The sequence below is a fragment of the Mus musculus genome, chromosome 10 (assembly GCF_000001635.26).
Source record: "Mus musculus strain C57BL/6J chromosome 10, GRCm38.p6 C57BL/6J".
Taxonomy (NCBI): Eukaryota; Metazoa; Chordata; class Mammalia; order Rodentia; family Muridae; genus Mus; species Mus musculus.
Window position 1 is genome coordinate 22296303 of NC_000076.6, and position 18214 is coordinate 22314516.

The following is an 18214-nucleotide window of genomic DNA, read 5'->3' on the forward strand; positions in this document are numbered from 1 at the left end:
GCAGGAATTAGCAATCATTGGTCATTACTATCTCTAAATATCAATGGACTAAATTCCCCAATAAAAAGACACAGGCTAACAGAATGGATGTGAAAACATTCTACGGCTGTATACCTCAATATTCAAGCTAGACATTACCTCGGAATAAAGTGTTGGACAAAGATATTCTCAGCAAATGGATCGAAGAAGCAAGCTGGTGAAGCCATCCTAACAAAATAAACTTCCAACCAAAATTAATCAACAGAGATGAGGAAAGATGCTCTGATAAGGCATGGGAGAAATACTTGCTGCCTCTGCCTCTGCTGTAGTGGTAGCAAGTAATCCCTGGCGTGTCTCAGTTTATAGCTACCTTTCTCAGATTCATGTCTTGGTTGTTTTAAGATACGTGTGTGCTGTTTTTCTCTCTCTTAAAAGGACTTGTGCCATGACAGATTTGTCTCCCACCCTGGTTTTTGATTACACTTTCATATCTCATAATCATAATTCCAGGGCCCTATTCCCATATAAAGAAACACTAACATTCTGATACTCTAGGGAGCACTTCAATGTATTTTAAGAGTATACAACTATGAAGGGAGCTGGAAAATATTATCAAGTGTGTGTGTGTCTGTATTAGTAAGGAAAGCATATAATTAATATTATATAGTACTGGATTTGAGAGATGTGTGGAAAAAGTGATAATTTGAAGTTTAACAAAAAGGATAACAAAACAAAATTAACAACAAACTTGAAATTAAAAAAAAAATCACACAGCAAAATTAATCACATACAAGTCTACAAACAGTCTAATAGAAAACTCCAAAGACTTAGGACATAAACTTAGTTCTTCTCTACACAGTTAGAATAGCCATCCTGATGAATAATTTCTTAATTTAGTTAGTGAATTCATTTCGCCTGGTAACTTAGTGGCTGGAGAGATGACTCAGCATTTAAGGACACTGACTGCTCTTGCAGAGGACCGGGATTCCATTAGTTGCCAGCACACACAAGTGGGCTAGCAACACCACAGGTAGTAACTCCAAGTGCAGAGGACTGTCTGGTCTTGGCAGGCACCTGCATTTAACATGTAATTTAAATCATCTGGTGACAACATATATATGAGATTTATGTTAGGTGAAGGTTGTATAAGGTTCAACTTATAATAACAGTTTTGTGACATTTGTTAATGTCTTATGAATGGAAAGCAGAACAAAACTCAGGCGGTTTCCTGTTTTCAGATAATCTATTTAAATTAACCCTCTTTGGAAGACTTTATCGTGTGAGCATATATTACATGGCACAAAATTGTATCCAAAGGGGGAAGACAAATCTACTATATCAGAGTCACAAATAACAGTTAGACTGGAAGACCGAATGGCACTCAAGCAATCACTCAGAAACAATCAGGACAACTCTAGCAGCAAATTCAAAGGACACAGGAGATGATTGTGTTTATATGGTGTGTGGTGTTTTTGCTCAGGAGTGTGGGAACATGCAAAAAACAACCGAAACTCTCCTTTCTCTAGAGTTGCATGCAGCTGGAGAGGCAAGGGTACCTCTCAGGGAACACAGAGGCAACAAACACTAGGTGTATCATTTCACTGCCTTTAAGCTGCGTTTCTTCTGAAGCTGGAAGACAGGATGCGGAGGACGAATCCACACATCCTGCCTTCTCTCCTCTGCGCTGCTGGTAGGTGAAGCACGGGGCTTGCAGAGCTGACATACTCTTCTCTGCCTCTCAGGATTCCTTATGTGTTTGTTCTTCCCTAGCGCTGAGCATGAGTGAAGAGAATTCACCCTGGCAGTATGGGAAGAAAAGACAAAAGGTCTCACTGAATGGAGACCAGAGACACATCAACTGCAGTGGCCTTGGCTAGAGTTAGAAAAACAAACTGAAAGGCAAGAGACGTCAGTTGGGGCAGAATTGAGGAGAGTCTAGGCAGAAGTAGGGAGTGTGGAGGCAGAGTCTGTTGTGGGACAAGCCAGAAACTCTGAAGGAGCAGCAAGTTTTATTTTGAGTCAGAGCTATTTGAGTCAGAGCTATTTGAGCCTTGATTTTTTTGGCAGCTCAAGTCAGCTCAGGTAACAGTGGAGGCTGAGCAACAGATCCATGACCAAGGCTGGAGGCTCCAAGTGCAATCTTTGCACCCAGGCTCTGCTGCTCCACTCAGTTGTTTTACTGCGCTGCTTCTGTGGATGCCTGATGGTGAGTAGAAGTGATCTGACACTGGAGCCTGGACAGAGGGACCAGCAAGGTGGAGCCTGATTCCTGCTTGGCCATAGTGGCCCCAATTAGAGCCCTTTCCCCCACGCCACAGATCTGTTTCTAGCATGCTTCTGGGCAACAGCCAGCCCTACCCTTTCCCCTCCCTGGCTACAGAGAGAAAACACAGAGGAAAAAACCACTCCTGTAGAATATGCAGGATCTAGAGGAAAGCAGGGCGTTATAGTGGGCTTGCTTCCTAGTCTACTCTACATGTGCCTAACCCTCCCCAACCTGCAGATCCACAACCTCTCCTGCTTTCCCTGCTGACTCAGCTCTTCCTTCCCTTCCCATTATTCAGCAGGACACACACACACACACACACACACACACACACACACTGCTACACATGCTGCCTTTTAAATTCTTTTCAATTGCTATGACTTACTGAGTGGGAGGATCACATTATGTACCCCAGGCTGGCTTTAAATCTGCACCAATCCCATATTCTGCTTCTTGATAGCTTTTATACATCAGCACTTGGTAAAGGTGACTAAAAGTCCTTCTGTGATAAATAGGGAATAAAGATGTAAGATCAGGAAGGGTGAGATGATATGAAATGCATGGAGAAATCATGACCTCGCTGGTGCTCTGTTGAACTCTCAGCAGCCCTGAGATCTTGCATGATCCTTGTACAAAAGCAGACCTGTCAATTATCTCTTCACAGATCCAGTGGGGCTTTTGAGGCTCTTCAATTCATGAGAATCTATCTGCATTAATTAATTAATTAATTAGTTAGTTAGTGGTCCAGAACCTGGTGAGACATTGTGTCACTGCAGTTGTCACTGGTAAGGAGCCCAATGTTTTTTGTTTGGTTGGTTGGTTGGTTTGGTTTGTTTTTGTTTTGTTTTGTTTTGTTTTGCTTTTTCTTTTTTCAAATTACTCTTCACTCATGATTCTGTAAATAACCCCAATTGAAGCCATTGCGTCACAGGAATTTTAAAAACAACCATGAGAGTAGAGGGCGAGTCACTGGGAAGAGGAAAGAGGCAGAGGATGTGGTCAGCAGGTGTGAGAGCTGATTGAAGGGCTTATGCAATCAAAATATCTCATGTTCACATATATGAAAACATCAGAGTGAAAACCACTATGATGTATAATCACTGTGCTAATGAATTGTTAAAAGATTGACTAATTTTTACTTTCAATGTGTATGAGTGTTTTAATTCTGGTTATGTGTGAGTATGGCATGTGCATCTGATGGTTGCAGAGACCAGAAGTCAGCATGGATTGCCTGGAAGGGTTGGGAGTACAGGAAACTGAACCCAGGTCTTCTCCAAGAACAGCAAGTGCTCCTAATTGCCTTCTTCTAGTTTTCTAATAAATTTCTGAAAAGAATAGTATAGCCTGAATATTATTAAACACAGAGAAATTCCTACAGAACACATCACAATAAAGTTGAATATTTCAGAATAAGCACATTTAAAAATGACTGTAATGAAGTTTAATGGCCAGTTAAGATATCATTACTAGCAATGGACAATGGAGGCTTGGTGAGAGGGGCTCACAGATTGTTCTAACAAACATTCCCCGTAATTTAGCAATATCTAAATATGTTGGTAAATATAAGGTTTGTGTTGGTAGTTTTATGTCAACTTGACATAAGCTAATGTTGTATGTGTGTGTGTGTGGGGGGGGAACCTCAGTTTTAAAATGCTTCTATAAGATCAGGCTGGAGGCAACCTGTAGGACATTTTATTAACTAGTGATCAATGGGGGGCAGGCAGAGTTCATTATGGTGGCTCTTTTCTATAAGAAAGCAGGCTAAGCAAGCCATGAGGAGAAAGCAGCACCCACTCATGGCCTCTGGATCAGCCCCTGCCTCCAGGTCCCTGCCCTCTTTGAATCCTGTCCTGATTTCTTTCAAAGACAAACAGTGATTTGGAAGTTGAAGCCAAATAAACCCTTTCCTTCCCAAGTCTCTTTGGTCATGATGTTTCATTCAGCAACATTAACCCTAACTAAGACAAATTGGTACCAAGATAGCATGGGGTATTGCTGAAGCAGAGCTGGACAAGTCTTTTGGGGAGGTTTCTAGAAGGACTTTGGGCCTCTGGGCTACAAAAGCCATTGACTGTTGAGAGGTAACTGGTTCATTCTTCAGGACCTTAGTTGATAGGAATATTGAGAGCAGGGCAGACAATGGAAGCCTGGCTTGTACTGTTTAGGGAAGTAGAAGCGACTAAGCCATCTGAATAAAGCATCAAATGGTTCTGGGGAGCTCAGGCTGAAGAGTCTGCTGTTATTAACAAGAGTCTAGAACTGCTTTAGGGAAACATTTGCTTTGCTGGGATACTGGATGCTGATCAGGTGGAGCTGAGAACTTAGCAGTCGTCAGGAGAGAGCAGCATCGCTGATGTGAGACCATCTGGAAAGTGTTTCCTGAGAGTCAGTCTACGGAACCTGTGTTCTAGACATGGCCAGGTTGGTCCTTGTGTTGGTACCTGAACGAGTCAGTGTAAGAGCCAGCCTGGTGGTGCTGGTTTTGAACATGTGAAGGGGTCATGGAGAGCAGCTGAGGCATGGCACTGTGTGGCAGTGTTGGAGTCCATGAAGAGGGCCCTGGACAGGTGAACATGTGGTTGGAGCAAAGAGCCCAGCATTTTGGAGACACCAGTGCTCTGGGATGACCACCTAGAGTATCAGCATCAGTGAGTGGAGCTAACCAGAACCTAGAAACAAGCTATCTCTACTGCAGGGGTCAAGCTGGAGAAGTAACTCGGTTGTTGATGGGGAGCCAGGCACAGGGCAACCTTGGACTGTACCTTCAGGTTGATTATTATCATGGTTCTTACTAGAGACTACGGGGCCTCTTCTTAATTGAGATTTTCTGGTGAAACCATATTCCTATAGACCTGATTAAGAGCTAAGTGTAAGAAAAGGACAGGGTTGGAAAAGTTCCAGCTGAGCACCCTGAGACACAAAAGGGGGAGTTATCCCCCAAGAACAACAGGTTAGAAAGTGTCCTATTGCTGTGTAAACACTAGATAACCATGGCACACTTATAAAGGAAAGGATTTAATTGGGCCTATCTTACAATTTAAGAGGTTTCATCCATTGTAAATATAGCAGGGAGTATGGAAGCATGCAGCAGACATGGTTCTGGAGACGTAGCTGAGAGTTCTACATCAGAATCCACAAGCACAGAAAGAAAGAGATACTGACCTGACTTGGCTCTTGAAATTTCAAAGCCCACCCTCAGCAATGCACTTCCTTAACTAGGCCACACCTATTCCAGTTAGAACACACTTCCTCATCCTCTAACATGTCCTGATGGTTTGGTTTTCAAGTATTGAGCCTCTCAGTGCCATTCTTCAAAGCAGGCACCTCCTCTGCAGACAGACTGCTAGCCAGCTCCCTGGTTGGTTTTCTAATGCCCATTTCCCCCTACATTTACAGAGCATCTTTGAAAAAGCCAGTATCCACACACTGGATATCAAGAGCTGTGCAGACAAAGACTCTGAAACTCTTCCACTCAGTCTGATAAGAGAAAAACTAAGATGTGTGAGCACACAAACCAATTTAGTCTTATGTAAAATGGAGTTGACTCAGAGTTTTGACCAGGGAATATGCATGCACTTTCATACACACACACACACACACACACACACATACACACACATGACCAGGGAATATGCATGCACTTGCATACACACACACACACACACACACACACACACACACACACACACACACACACACATCCCACAAACACATCAGAAATAGAACTTTTGAAAGTACCAACTGCACAAACGTCCAACTTAGAGATCTACTGAGTTTTCTTTAGGGTTGCTAACGGGAGTTGGGTGAGAGGTTACTCACAGGATTTGGGGCGACTTTCCAACAGCCCTGTCACAGCAGAACCCACCTCAATACTTGACTCCGGAAACAGCACAGCCGAAACTGCAGGGACAGGTTTGGATTTTTTTCAGAAGCTGAGTTGGTCAGAGGCTCCTCAGTCTACATAGTGTTGGAGGGTCATTTGAAACTTCTAAGTTCCCCTTTCTTAGACCCAGGAAGTTACTTATTTCCTGAGTATGAGGATCCTCCCTCATCCTCTGAAGAGAGTGCTGCAGTCAGAGGTAAGCAGATAAACGCAGCAAATGACATTTCCATGATGGCTTTGTCCCACAGAGATGCTTAAAGCAAGGCTAAAGAGGCAACTCTGCAGAAGAGCCAGGCTAGCTGATTTCCAGGCCCTTCCTTGTCTGTAATACACTGAGATCTTACTTTAAGGCTCAAAGTAGAAGCAAAGAGTTTTGGTAATGCTTTAAGATGTCTCCTCTGTTTCCTTAAGAAAGGCGTTCCTCAGCAAAAACAACTTCAGAGCTTAACACTTCTGTCTGCAACCAATGAAAAGGGTAGAAAGTAGGGCAGGGCTGTGTTTATCAAGTATCAATTTCAATCATCTCTTATGTCACTCAGAAGTCATGTGTGGTTTCCAGAATAACCTGAGAGCTTCAGACATTCAAATCTGAGAGTCCAAATCAAGTCCTGCTTCTTGAGGCTATGAACACACTACACAACACATTCTGCTCTAGGGCAGTGTTTTTCAGCCTTCTTAATGCTGTTCCTCATGTTGTGGTGACCCTTAAGCATAAAATTATTCCATTGCTACTTCATAACTGTAATTTTCTACTGTTAGGAGATAGAATTTAATACCTAATATGCAAAGCACTTCAAAGAGGTCACGACCTACAGGTTGAGAACCCTTGCTCTAGACTGCAGAAGGTTAATGTATGAATACAAGCTAGGTATGTTGCACATAAAACTAGTTTATAAGGAGGACAGTCTCCTATTCCAGTCTTAATCCAAAAGTCATTTCTTGTGATTCCTTTGTAAACAAGTTGCCTTGCTTGGAAAGGACTTTGGAGGGCTTCAGTTGCCAAATATGGAGCCATTACTATTATGGGGACTAACAAGAGAAACAGGTTTTAAAATAATGAAGTGGAAGACAATCCTGAAAATCAATACTACTGTATGTGGAGCACACTTTATCCTACCCTTCGGCAGATACCTGCCTGTCTCCAAGAGATTATGGCTAGCCTGGTCTACTACATGGGACCAGTCAGGAAAACACAAATTCCAGGAGGCATTACACTTCTGCTAGGCATATGAATAGATACAAGAAAACGTCCATCCTTTTGGACAATGATTAAGAGTCTCTTCAGCCACAGAATTCTACTTTTGTTGGAACCGTGAACCCAGTGAGGGCATAAGTCAGGGATCCAGGTGATCTGAATCTCAAAGAACGGTAAGGTCTTCCTCAGAGAGCAGGTTCTACTAGTTCACTCTTTACTGAAAACAGAAGAGTACCAGTGTCACCCTACCTGTAAGTAGAAGTCATAAAGTTTCAGAATGCATAATGCAAAGGTTAACGTGAATATGCAACTGTGCCGTTGCTGCTGGAGGCCTCACACCCCCTCCTCCGTGGTTGAGAGAAGTTCAAAAACAAAGAAAAACGGAAATGGGTACAAAAGACCCAACCCTGAAAGTGAGTCTGCCATATACAGGTGAAAGGATGGTTAAAATGAAATGTAAAACAATAAATGATTACATTCAAATAAGTAAGGTTTCTAGTCAACCACATTAATGTACACTCTAAAAAGATATCCAGGACTAAGTAACCTCTCAAAAAGAGAAGATAAAAATGTAAAGATAAGAGAATAATCTACAAAAGTAGAAAGCATAGATACAATAGAAAAGAAAACCAGAGAAGGAGAAACAACTCAGTGCAGACCCTGGATCCTTTATCCTTGGAGACCCCTGCCCTCATTAAGACATCCATGAGCGAGGAAGGATCAGTGGTACCCAAGTCAGTAAATGTGATGCACCACTTGAAGAGAATGAAGGGCATAGTTTCATGATCCCTCAAGGAATGCAGAAAAGGAGGTCAAAAGTCTACATACTTTCTAATGAAGTCTGTCAGTATACTAAGTATGGAAAAGCCTGTCCACACACACACATACTCACAAGACTTATAATGTAACACAGTGAACAACATAATTAACAAGGAGAGGCTGAGCCCAGGAAGATGCCCACGCTCACAACCTGAACTCGAAATGGCACTAGAGTCCTTGCTAGAGTAATTGCCTAAAAAAAGTAATGAAATGCTCCCAGACTGGAAAGGAAGAAGTTAAGGAGTCCCTCCTCCCATATGACGTGACAGTAAAGTTAGAAAACGCTGAAGAGCCCAACAAAGTGAAATTAGGAGTAATAAATCGACTATAAAGTTGTAGAATTTAAAAAAATCAGCAAACAAGAAAATCAGTTGTATTTCCACACACTAATAACCAATGATCAGAAAATTAAGAGAGCTGTTTAACTGTCAGTAACATCAAAAAGAATTAAATACTTACCAAAAACCCAGCCAAAGTGGTAGAAGATCTGGGTTTGCAAAACTGTCAACAAAGACAAGACATTGCAGGAGACACATACTGAGTTCACTGATTACAAGGAATATTGTTATAATTGTTTGATTGTCATACTAATCAAAGTCATCAATTGACTGTATGTAATTGTTAGTATTCTCCACGTGGGTGGGGGAAAACATGCTCATACTGAAATATGATGGCCTTCAGAGAGTCAACAGAGTTTCTAAGTTTTAGATTTATGTATTTTACTGTATGCTCACAAGTGATTTGTTCATATGTAGATCTGTACACCACTGTGCTGTGGATGTTTGTGAGCTAATAGCTGGACCCACAGACCAAATGACACATAAGCAACTACTTGAAAACAGCTGGGAGCACTCTAGCAAGAAGCTCAAAGGACAGAGAAGGTGAGTGACTGTGCTTCATCAGAGTGTTTCCATAGGAGAGACATGCTCACCTCAGTCAGGTAGATCAGCCTCAGCATGCAAGAGGGACAGCTGCTCTGAGTTCCCTGCAGGAAGTCCCCAAGCCAATGTGTGGGGACTACATAGGGGGTCTGTCAGACTCAACAGAGGCTGTCATTAGCTGTGGCTCATCCCACACAGGCAAGCACTGAGCATCCCAAGTTCTTTACCTGGAATTACCCACAGTTGGATGGCACCAGTGAATCTTCACCCAGAGTTAATCTCTGTCCTATATATTTACACATCCAACACCCCACTACAGATAGACAGACAGACAGACAGACAGACAGACAGACAGACAGGCACATTTCTCTCTCTCTCTCTCTCTCTCTCTCTCTCTCTCTCTCTCTCTCTCTCTCTCTCTCACACACACACACACACACACACACACACACACACACACACACCCCTTAACAAACATACAGTTCACAGCCAAAAGCACACTAAAAAGGCCTGATTCACACATGTTCTGTCAAGGATTTGTACGTTTCTCCGGCAGAAGACTGTTCTGCAACAGAAAGAAAAATTTCCTTCATTTTTGACTGATGTACATGAGTGTTTTTCCTGTGTATGACTACATCATGTTTGTGCAGTGCCCATGACAACCAGAAGCCTGAATCTAATTCCCTGGAGCTACAGTTACAGACAGTTATTATTACCCAGGCATTGTGGCACATACTTTGAACCCCAGCACTCTAGCGACACAGGCAGTGAATCTCTGGTTTCTTGGCCAGCCTGATCTACAGAGCAAGTCCCAGAACAGCCAGGGCTACACAGAGAAACCAAACAAAAGAGAAGAAAACCTGAGGGTGGGCGCTGTTGTAGGTGCATTGGGAATCTGATCTGGGTACCTGAAAGGAGTTGCAGGTCCTCTCAACCTCTGAGTATCTCTTCAGGCCCCAGAAGACAATTTAAGTGCAAAAAAGTTTTTGATTGCAGAACTTTCTACAAGGTCTATGGTTCTAGTGTCACAGAGCTAAGGGGAAAACCTCAATCTTCCTTCCCGACAAGCGAGTAATTGTCTTCAAGAGAGACTAGAAGGAAGGAAATGGGGCTGTGAAGGGAGCCTGCCTATGAGGGGAGGGCAAGAGTGGCAAGCAATGGGGCAGGAAAGAATCCGTGAGTCTGTGCCAGGGGGTGATGAAGAAGGGACTTGGAGGGGCAAAGAAAGAGTCTGAGATGGAGAAGAAAAGAGGAAGTGAGGGAGAGGAGTCTGAAGGACTGAGGGAAACAGGGCGTGTCTCAAGCTAGGGGAAACTCCTACAGGCAATATTCAGGGCCACCTACTTTGATGAGCTCATGCTAAGTGAGGACCTCCCAGAAGTGACGCTGTGCATGGGGCCTGGCACCGGATGGGGACTGGCCTGGTATAAATTTCTCTCACTCTCTGGTTGCAGGCCTCAGCAAATCAAGGTGAAGGCACCCACTTCATCCTCTGTTTCTTTACTCTGTTCCCAAGGGACTCTAAAGGCCCAGCTGCTGGTGAGTGAGATGAAGGGACGGTGGGGTGTGGGAGCCCTACAAAACAGTCACCACCCCCAGAAACCCTGGAGTGACATGGGCCTTGGTCCCTGGAAGGGATGATCAGAGCATCAGGTTCCTAGAGAGATTCCCTGAGACCAATAGGAAAAGATGGAGCAAACATACATATAGTTCACAGCCTAATCCACAGCCTGGATTTTCTTCAGAATTCTCTGAGCAGTGTCCTCTGCCTGCTGGGAGTGTGTGTGTGTGTGTGTGGGGGGGGGGGGTTGGTACTGTGGAATCCCCCATTCTCTCTGCAGCTCCAGTCACACCATAGGCAAGCAGGGTCTGAGGGAAGACCATGGCAAAGGGAGCCACCAGCAAGAGCAACCATTGCCTGATTCTGAGCCTTTTCATTCTGCTGAGCTATCTGGGGACCATACTGGCAGATGGTGAGTACTCAGGGTCTACAGGGAGGGGGTTGAGTAACAGAACATGGACCTAGTTTAAGTCAGGAAGCTCACATCTGGGCTACAGGGAAGCTGCTAGAATTCTCTTTCTTTCCTTCAGTGACTTGGCACCTTGGCTCTCCATAGTTCCACACCACCCGGTCTTCAGTGGTTTGAAGAAGGAAGTCATGAAAAAGTTATGGCAGGGATGGTGTGGGAGGAATTACATGGATAAATTGCACAGCCGGCAGAAACAAGCATCTGGTGATGCCCCCGACACCTGGTGTCTGCAGGGAGATTAAACCAGTCACCAGACTGGATATACTGGGGACAATGCTAGAATGTAAGGCAGGCTATGCTCTGAAGACTTCCTTCTCCTTGGATTCCTCCCAAGCCCCACACAGGGACTTCTTTGTCCTTGAACTTTCTTTCCCACCATCCTGTGGTACTTCTAGCAGGTCACAACAGGTACTTTGAGGGACAAGGTAGCCACACCACCCACTTTCTCACTTTTACTCCCTACACCCCTGTTTTTTTCATCTCCTCCTTTCGTTTCGATGTTTTGTTTTTAGGCAAGGCCTCACACTACCACTCTCACTGTAGAATCAGAAACAATCCCTTGTCTCTTGTGTTCAACCAAATGCTGGGATTACAGGTGTGTGCCACCAGGCTCAGCTTCAGTGTCTGTGTGACTCTTCAGCCACCAGCCTGCTCTCCCTTCCCTACCTTTCTAGCCTTCCTCACTTTTCTATCCACTGAGTGTCTTTTAGACCCTCATGTAGCAGACGGCAATCTCCTGCCCAAAGACCACTCATTAGGAGCTGAAACACCTTGTCCTCTGGAGGCCCCTGGCAATGATTCTGGATGGGGACCTATGGAAACCTCTGCCCTTGTTCCCAGGCCCCATGTAATCTACCTCCTGGCTAGATAGCATCAGATAATGGTGTTCATTAGGCAGGAGTGGCTTCTTTAGTTCTGTAAACGTCAACACTAAGTTTTTATTCAGTCTGGTGGGCCTCACTATATTTCTAGTTCTGCATCAACTACTCAGTTCTGCTTTTGGTGTGACAGTGGCAGAAGGCAACAATCTGATGGCTGAGCAGCAGACTTGTCCTCAAACCTAGATTAGGGTGTTTCCCATGGACCAGTATTGGTGCCCATCCCCCCAGAGTGTCTTCAAGAGTATTCTGATAACTACATCTTTTCCAGGCAGCACTGGGTTCTATGCTGCCTGTGAATCTGGGTCAGCTAGAAATAACAGAAGGAGGTCCTGGGTTTAAAGGTCTTTTGGTCTCTCCATGGCTGTCCAATGCATTCTTTGGATCCCATGGGGCACAGAGGACTCTCCTTAAAGCCTGAAGTGCTTGCCCAGGGAGAGGTGGAGAACTGACCTCAGTCTTTTTTTCTAGGTGAGAGAAGATGAGATAAGATTTACAACCATCTGGAGAACACTAGATGCTCTGTCAGTCAAGAGTCCTTGTCCCTTTATCCTAGGGAGCTCTGAACACATGAGGGACCTGTTGATTTTCTGCATCAGTGTCTCAATTCTGGATACCTTGTCTGACTGTGATATGTCCATCTAATACCCTAGTGGGAAATAGCTCATCTCATGATGCCTTCCTGAGGCCTGATGGTACTTCCAATAGCCCGCAAACCAAATGCCACTCTGTCCCAGAGCCCATTATCACCTCAGGATCCAGGCTGGCTTCTACCCAAGCAAGGTGATGCTCCAATTACAAACTGCTCTGGGCCATTTCCTAGGCTTAACTCCTCTTGCTGATAGATTGTTCCAGGCTATGGAACACTAGAAGGAAATCCAGTCTTGCTCCTCATGGGTGTATTATCTCAGAATGCCTTCAACCTACAAGAATAGAGATGAACAGGTGTAACTGAGACTCTGTGACCTACAAATACTTCAATTTTGACATCATTGCTGTATTAGTTATTTTCTATTGCTATGATAAAACACCATAAAGAAGGAAGATGTTGTGGGCAGATAGCTTCAAAGGGACAAGAGTCCATCACCATCACAGCAGGGAGCACAGCAGCAGGCAGGCATGATGGCTGGGGCAGCGAGCTGAGAGCTCACATCATAAACCTCAAGCAAGATGCAGAGATGGAGAAATGGGAATTGCATAGGTTTTTGGGTTTCAGAGCCACATTCCCAATGATCCACTTCCTTAAGTAAGATTACACCTCCTTAATCTATCTAAACAGCTGCTACCACGTGGGTAGTCAAAGACCAGAGCCTATGCAGGAGAGTTTCCTTTATTTTTATTTATCTTTTTATGAATTATTTTATTAATTTACATTTCAAATGATATCCCCCTTCCTGGTTATACCTCCACAAACCCCTCATCCTACCCTCCCTCTCTTCTTTCCCCTTTGCCTCTATGAGGGGTCTCCTCCACCCACTCATCCACTCCTGCCTCACTGCTCTAGCATCCCCCTATGCTGGGGTATCAAGCCTCCTCAGGAAAAGGGGCCTCCCTTCCCATTGATGATATAAGGCTATTCTCTGCTCCATATGTATCTGGAGCCATGGTTCCCTCCATGTATACTCTTTGGTTGATGGTTTAGGTCCTGGGAGCTCTGGGGGGTTCAGTTAGTTGATATTGTTCTTCCTATGGGATTGCAACCCCCTTCCTCTCCTTCAGTCCTTCCCCTAGAACTTCCATTTGGGTCCCTGAGCTCAGTCTGATGGATGGCTGTGAGTATCTGCATCTGTATTTTTCAAGTGCTGGTAGAATCTCTCAGGGAAGAGCCATACCAGGCTCCTGACAGCAAGTACTTCTAGGCATCAGCAATAGTGTAGGGGTTTGGTGTTTGCAGATGAGATGGAACCCTAGGCAAGACAATTTCTGATGGCCTTTCCTTCAGTCTCTGTTCCATTTTTTGTCCCTGTCTTTCCATTGTACAGGAACATTTCTGGGTTAAAAATTTTGTGATGTGTGGGTGGCTCCATCCCTCAACAGGGTCCAGTTTCAATCTACTGGAGGTGGTCTGTACAGGTTGTATCTCCTCGTTGTTGGGTATTTTTGCTAATGTCATCCCCATTGGGTCTTGGGAGTCTCTCACTTCCCTGGAGTCTAGGACCAGTTCCTCATTACCCACTGCTACATGCTTCTATTCAATTTAATGATCCTTTGAACTTCTCTCCTGTCCCTTCCAAAGACCGATCTTGCTCCCTTTTTTCTCTCCCCCTCCTTTTTCTCCCATGTCCCTTTCTCCCTCTATCTCCTGTGATTGTTTTGTTCCCTGTTCTATGTAGGACTGAAGCAACTACAGTTTGGTCTTCCTTATTCTTAAGCTCTGAGAGTCTTCTTTAAACTACCACTCTAAACATTCACAGTAGCATCGAGGGGTTGTTCCTGAGTGCCAGGATAATAATGACGTGAGACAGAAAAAAAATCACAGCATTTACTGTGGAGATGAGTGGTCTCTACTTGTTGGGGCCTGATTGATCCTCTTAGGAAGTCAATCTGGGTCTTTGAGGTGGTTCACTTTTAAATTGTTTGAGATCTATTTTTATTTTATGTGCATAATATTTTAACTTCATCATGCACGTGTACCATGTGTGTGATTGGTGCCCTTGGAAACTACAACAGGGCATAGGAGCCCCTATAAAATGGAGTTACAGGCAGTTGTGAACTACCATGTGGTTGCTGGGAATAAATCTAGATCTTCTGCAACAGCAACAAGTGCCCCTAAGCCCTGTGCCATCTCTCTGGCCTCCGTTTTATAGTTTTACACGGTTGACACAGCAGCTTTCATGTGTAGTGGACTTTTTCATCTGTAATGGACTTTATTCCTGGGGCTCCTTTTCTCCTCAAACTATACCTTTTGTATTTTTCCTTTCTCAGCTTGCTACTTTTCATTATAGATCTGCATAAGAGTGATCACTAACACCCACATGACAGTCAATACCAAGATGTCTTGAAATATCTTCTGTCAAAATCATTAATCCTAAACTCTTCAATTTAGTCTTAGACAGTTTTTTCCCCCCAGGGGAGGGGAGGGCAGAGCCCAAAAGTAAAGACATTCTTCAAAAAAAAAATCACAAAGACATTTTCTAGGACACTTCTCTGAAACCAATTATACCAGGCTGTGCTAATCTATATTTCTCTAGGCACCACTGACTTCCATGGTCTTGCTCCTATGACCCATTTCGCTTTGCTAAAAATGTTCAACTTCTTTGCTAATTCAAAGTTCAAAAGTCCACATTCTGCCCATAAGCAGGTTGGTCAGGCTTGTCACAGCAATACCCCACTTCCAGGTACCAAGTTTTACCTTGGTTAGTGTGGTGGTTTGAATATGCTTGGCCTAGGGAGTGGCTTGGCTATTAGGAGGTTTGGCCTTGTTGGAGCAAGTATGGCCTGGTTGGAGGAAGTGTATCACTGTGGGCGTGGGATTTGAGACCTTTCTCCTAGCTGCCTTAGGGACAGTCTCCTCTTGGCTTCCTTTAGATGAAGATATAGAGCTCTCACCTCCTCCTGCACCATGCCTGCCTGGATGCTGCCATATTCCCACCTTGATGATAATGGACTGAGCGTCTGAACCTGTAAACCAACCCCAATTAAATGTTGTACTTTATGAGAGTTGCCTTGGTCATGATGTCTGTTCACAGCAGCAAAACGATAACTAAGACACTCAGTGTCCTAACTAAAACACAGTGACCATTTATTGGGGCTTGCTTACCTTCTCAGAGGTTTGGTCTTTTTTTTTCCTCCTCAGGGTAGGGAGCATAGAGCTAACAGTCAGATATGGTAGTTGAGAGTTCTACATCCCTACCTAAAGGCCACAAGAGGACAGAGACTATGGGCTGCAAACTGGTTTTTCAAACTTCAGGGTAGCTCCAGTGACCGGCTTCCTCTGATTTGGGTACAATTACTCCAACAAAGCCACAGTACGAATTTCATTACACATCTCTTGACATGGATTTCTCTGAGTCTTTTTACACACCTTTTACTATGAGTTTTAGAGGTTCTAGATTCTGTATTTCATCGAGCATGGACTAGTCTCTAACCAGATTCCTATAACACACGGGCATTAGCTCCAGAGAATTCTGGTGGTTCACTGATGACTAAAAGTCTTGTGCCCAAAGCATGAGGGGAATGCTGAGTTTACACTGTCAGCTTCACAACCATGAGAACCTGAGCTGCTCCTTGGGCCTCCTATAAAAGTGATGGGCATGGTGCTGTGTGCTTTCATTCTTAGTACTAGCAAGGCAGAGGCAACTATGCATAACTTCATTGTCCCCTACAGACCTCCACAGGCCCTGCATGCACATGGTACACAGATAGAAGCACTGGCAAATACTGTGCAAATACAATAAAAATAAATAATCTCTGAGTCACTGGCAAGCCTGTCGTGTCATCTTGGCCAGTCGCAAGCATCGTAGAGACCTTGTCTAATCAGTATTACTGTGGCATTTGTGTAAGATGTTGTAAAAATGTTTTTCTTACCAAAATATGGAGATCAGTGTGCAATACTTCCTTTTAAGACATTTGCCATCATCATCATCATCATTTTTTATTAGTGCAAATATTTGAAGTCAGGAATGCTTTCTTTAAGTCACCTTCATTACTCACTGTTCCTCATTTAGCAAAGCAGTTTCCTTTAATTAAACTTCTAAGTGGGTTTTCTTACAGATCACGAATGCATATTTTATCCTAATCTACCTAAGTGGAAAATTTGTGACTTTACTTCACAACCCCAAAGTTAGTCTTGGGTTTCAGAGTACTTATGGTCTCCTCCACCAAGTCTGCTGTTGAGGGTCTACTTAGTGAGACGGAATCCCAGCCACTCAAGGAGAAACTCAAGCCTTAGTGGGTTAGGACCAGGAAAGCAGAATAGGGGTGAGGTAGGGAGAAAACAGGCGGCAGGGGCAGAGATAGGAAGGGAAGAGGAAGCTGGCTGAAGGGAACAGGAAAGGGGTCCCCAAACCTGCATCACTGTACTTCACAGCTAAAGTTTGGGGGAAGGAGAGAGGAGAGAGGAAAAAGGTTGTTTGTTTTTTAACATCTCTTTCTCTTTTGCATTTTAAGTTCAATTATATTGTTTATGTCTAATGATTTCCTTTAATAAAATAGTATTTAATCTTATGTTCCAGTGCTCATACAAATACAGGGCACTAAATATGCACATGCCTCATCAGGTCTTGCCTGCTTCCTCGTCTAGTCTGCATAAAAGGAGAGCTCTAGGATACTGTGTCCTCTTTGGCTGTTAGTGAAAGTCTGGGAAACCAGGGGCCATAAGTGTGCTGGGTAAAAGAACCAAAGGAAGGGAAGAGAGATGGGGCTTCAAGCAGGTCTCAGACAGGCAGAGATCTCACCCTGAGAATGGATTAGGTGAGTGGCTTAGCGTGGGAAAACCTGAGATCTGATGCCCAGCAGTGTTGTGTGAAGGGCTCAGTGGGAGCAGGGATGAGCACTGAGCTCACAGCTGGCAGCTCCCTTTCCATGCCCAGCTGCAGCCTTACTCCAGGATCTTTCCTGAACACCAGGCTCCATGTTGACTGTACCATGTGTTCTAGGATGCCTCCTTACCTTCTATGTGTTCAGCTAGGTTTTCATCCCCAGGAACATGGTTGCTTTTGGGCATATTTTATACTTCAGTAGTTGATATTAGTCACTCAAAGTACGTATAAGATAAATCTTCCTGGTGACATATGTGCATCTGAGCAGTCCTACCGACCCAAGACAGTTAAAGATGGCACAGAGCTAAGGATCTGGAAATTGGTGGCGTGCTTGATTAGAGGCTTCTCTTCCTGACCCTTTCCTGTCAGAGGGATTCTGAGTGCTAGAAATCCATGACTGCTCTGGACCCTTGCTCCCACTTTGGACCTCACCTGCATGTTTCTATCATAGGTACAGACTCTCTAAGTTGTGAATTAACTTTCTTTTTTTTTTTCATTTTTTATTAGGTATTTAGATCATTTACATTTCCAATGCTATACCAAAAGTCCCCCATACCCACCCACCCCGACTCCCCTACCACCCACTCCTCCTTTTTGGCCCTGGCATTCCCCTGTACTGGGGCATATAAATTTTGCATGTCCAATGGGCCTCTCTTTCCAGTGATGGCCGACTAGGCCATCTTTTGATACATATGCAGCTAGAGTCAAGAGCTCCGGGGTACTGGTTAGTTCATAATGTTGTTCCACCTATAGGGTTGCAGATCCCTTTAGCTCCTTGGCTACTTTCTCTAGCTCCTCCATTG

General features: G+C 44.1%; 2 long non-coding RNA genes across 17 annotated transcripts in view; one reads left to right on the forward strand and one right to left on the reverse strand.

The window, feature by feature from the left end:
• The window catches only part of Gm26740, a 120098-nt gene extending 110018 nt beyond the window's left edge, over positions 1-10080 (reverse strand). For 12 of the 16 annotated variants that reach the window (XR_003948843.1, XR_003948837.1, XR_003948838.1 and 9 more), the window contains exon 1: positions 6111-6521. This is a non-coding gene — a long non-coding RNA (predicted gene, 26740). Of the gene's footprint in view, positions 1-6064; positions 6537-9931 lie in introns of those variants that run through there. The other 4 variants (XR_003948841.1, XR_003948847.1, XR_003948845.1 and 1 more) reach the window with 3 other exon arrangements.
• A 399-nt stretch (positions 10081-10479) lies between these two features.
• C920009B18Rik (RIKEN cDNA C920009B18 gene) lies at positions 10480-17846 on the forward strand. The gene is made up of 3 exons (NR_015465.3): positions 10480-10562; positions 10865-10996; positions 12403-17846. It is a non-coding gene; the product is annotated as an RIKEN cDNA C920009B18 gene (long non-coding RNA).
• The last annotated feature ends 368 nt before the right edge of the window (positions 17847-18214 follow it).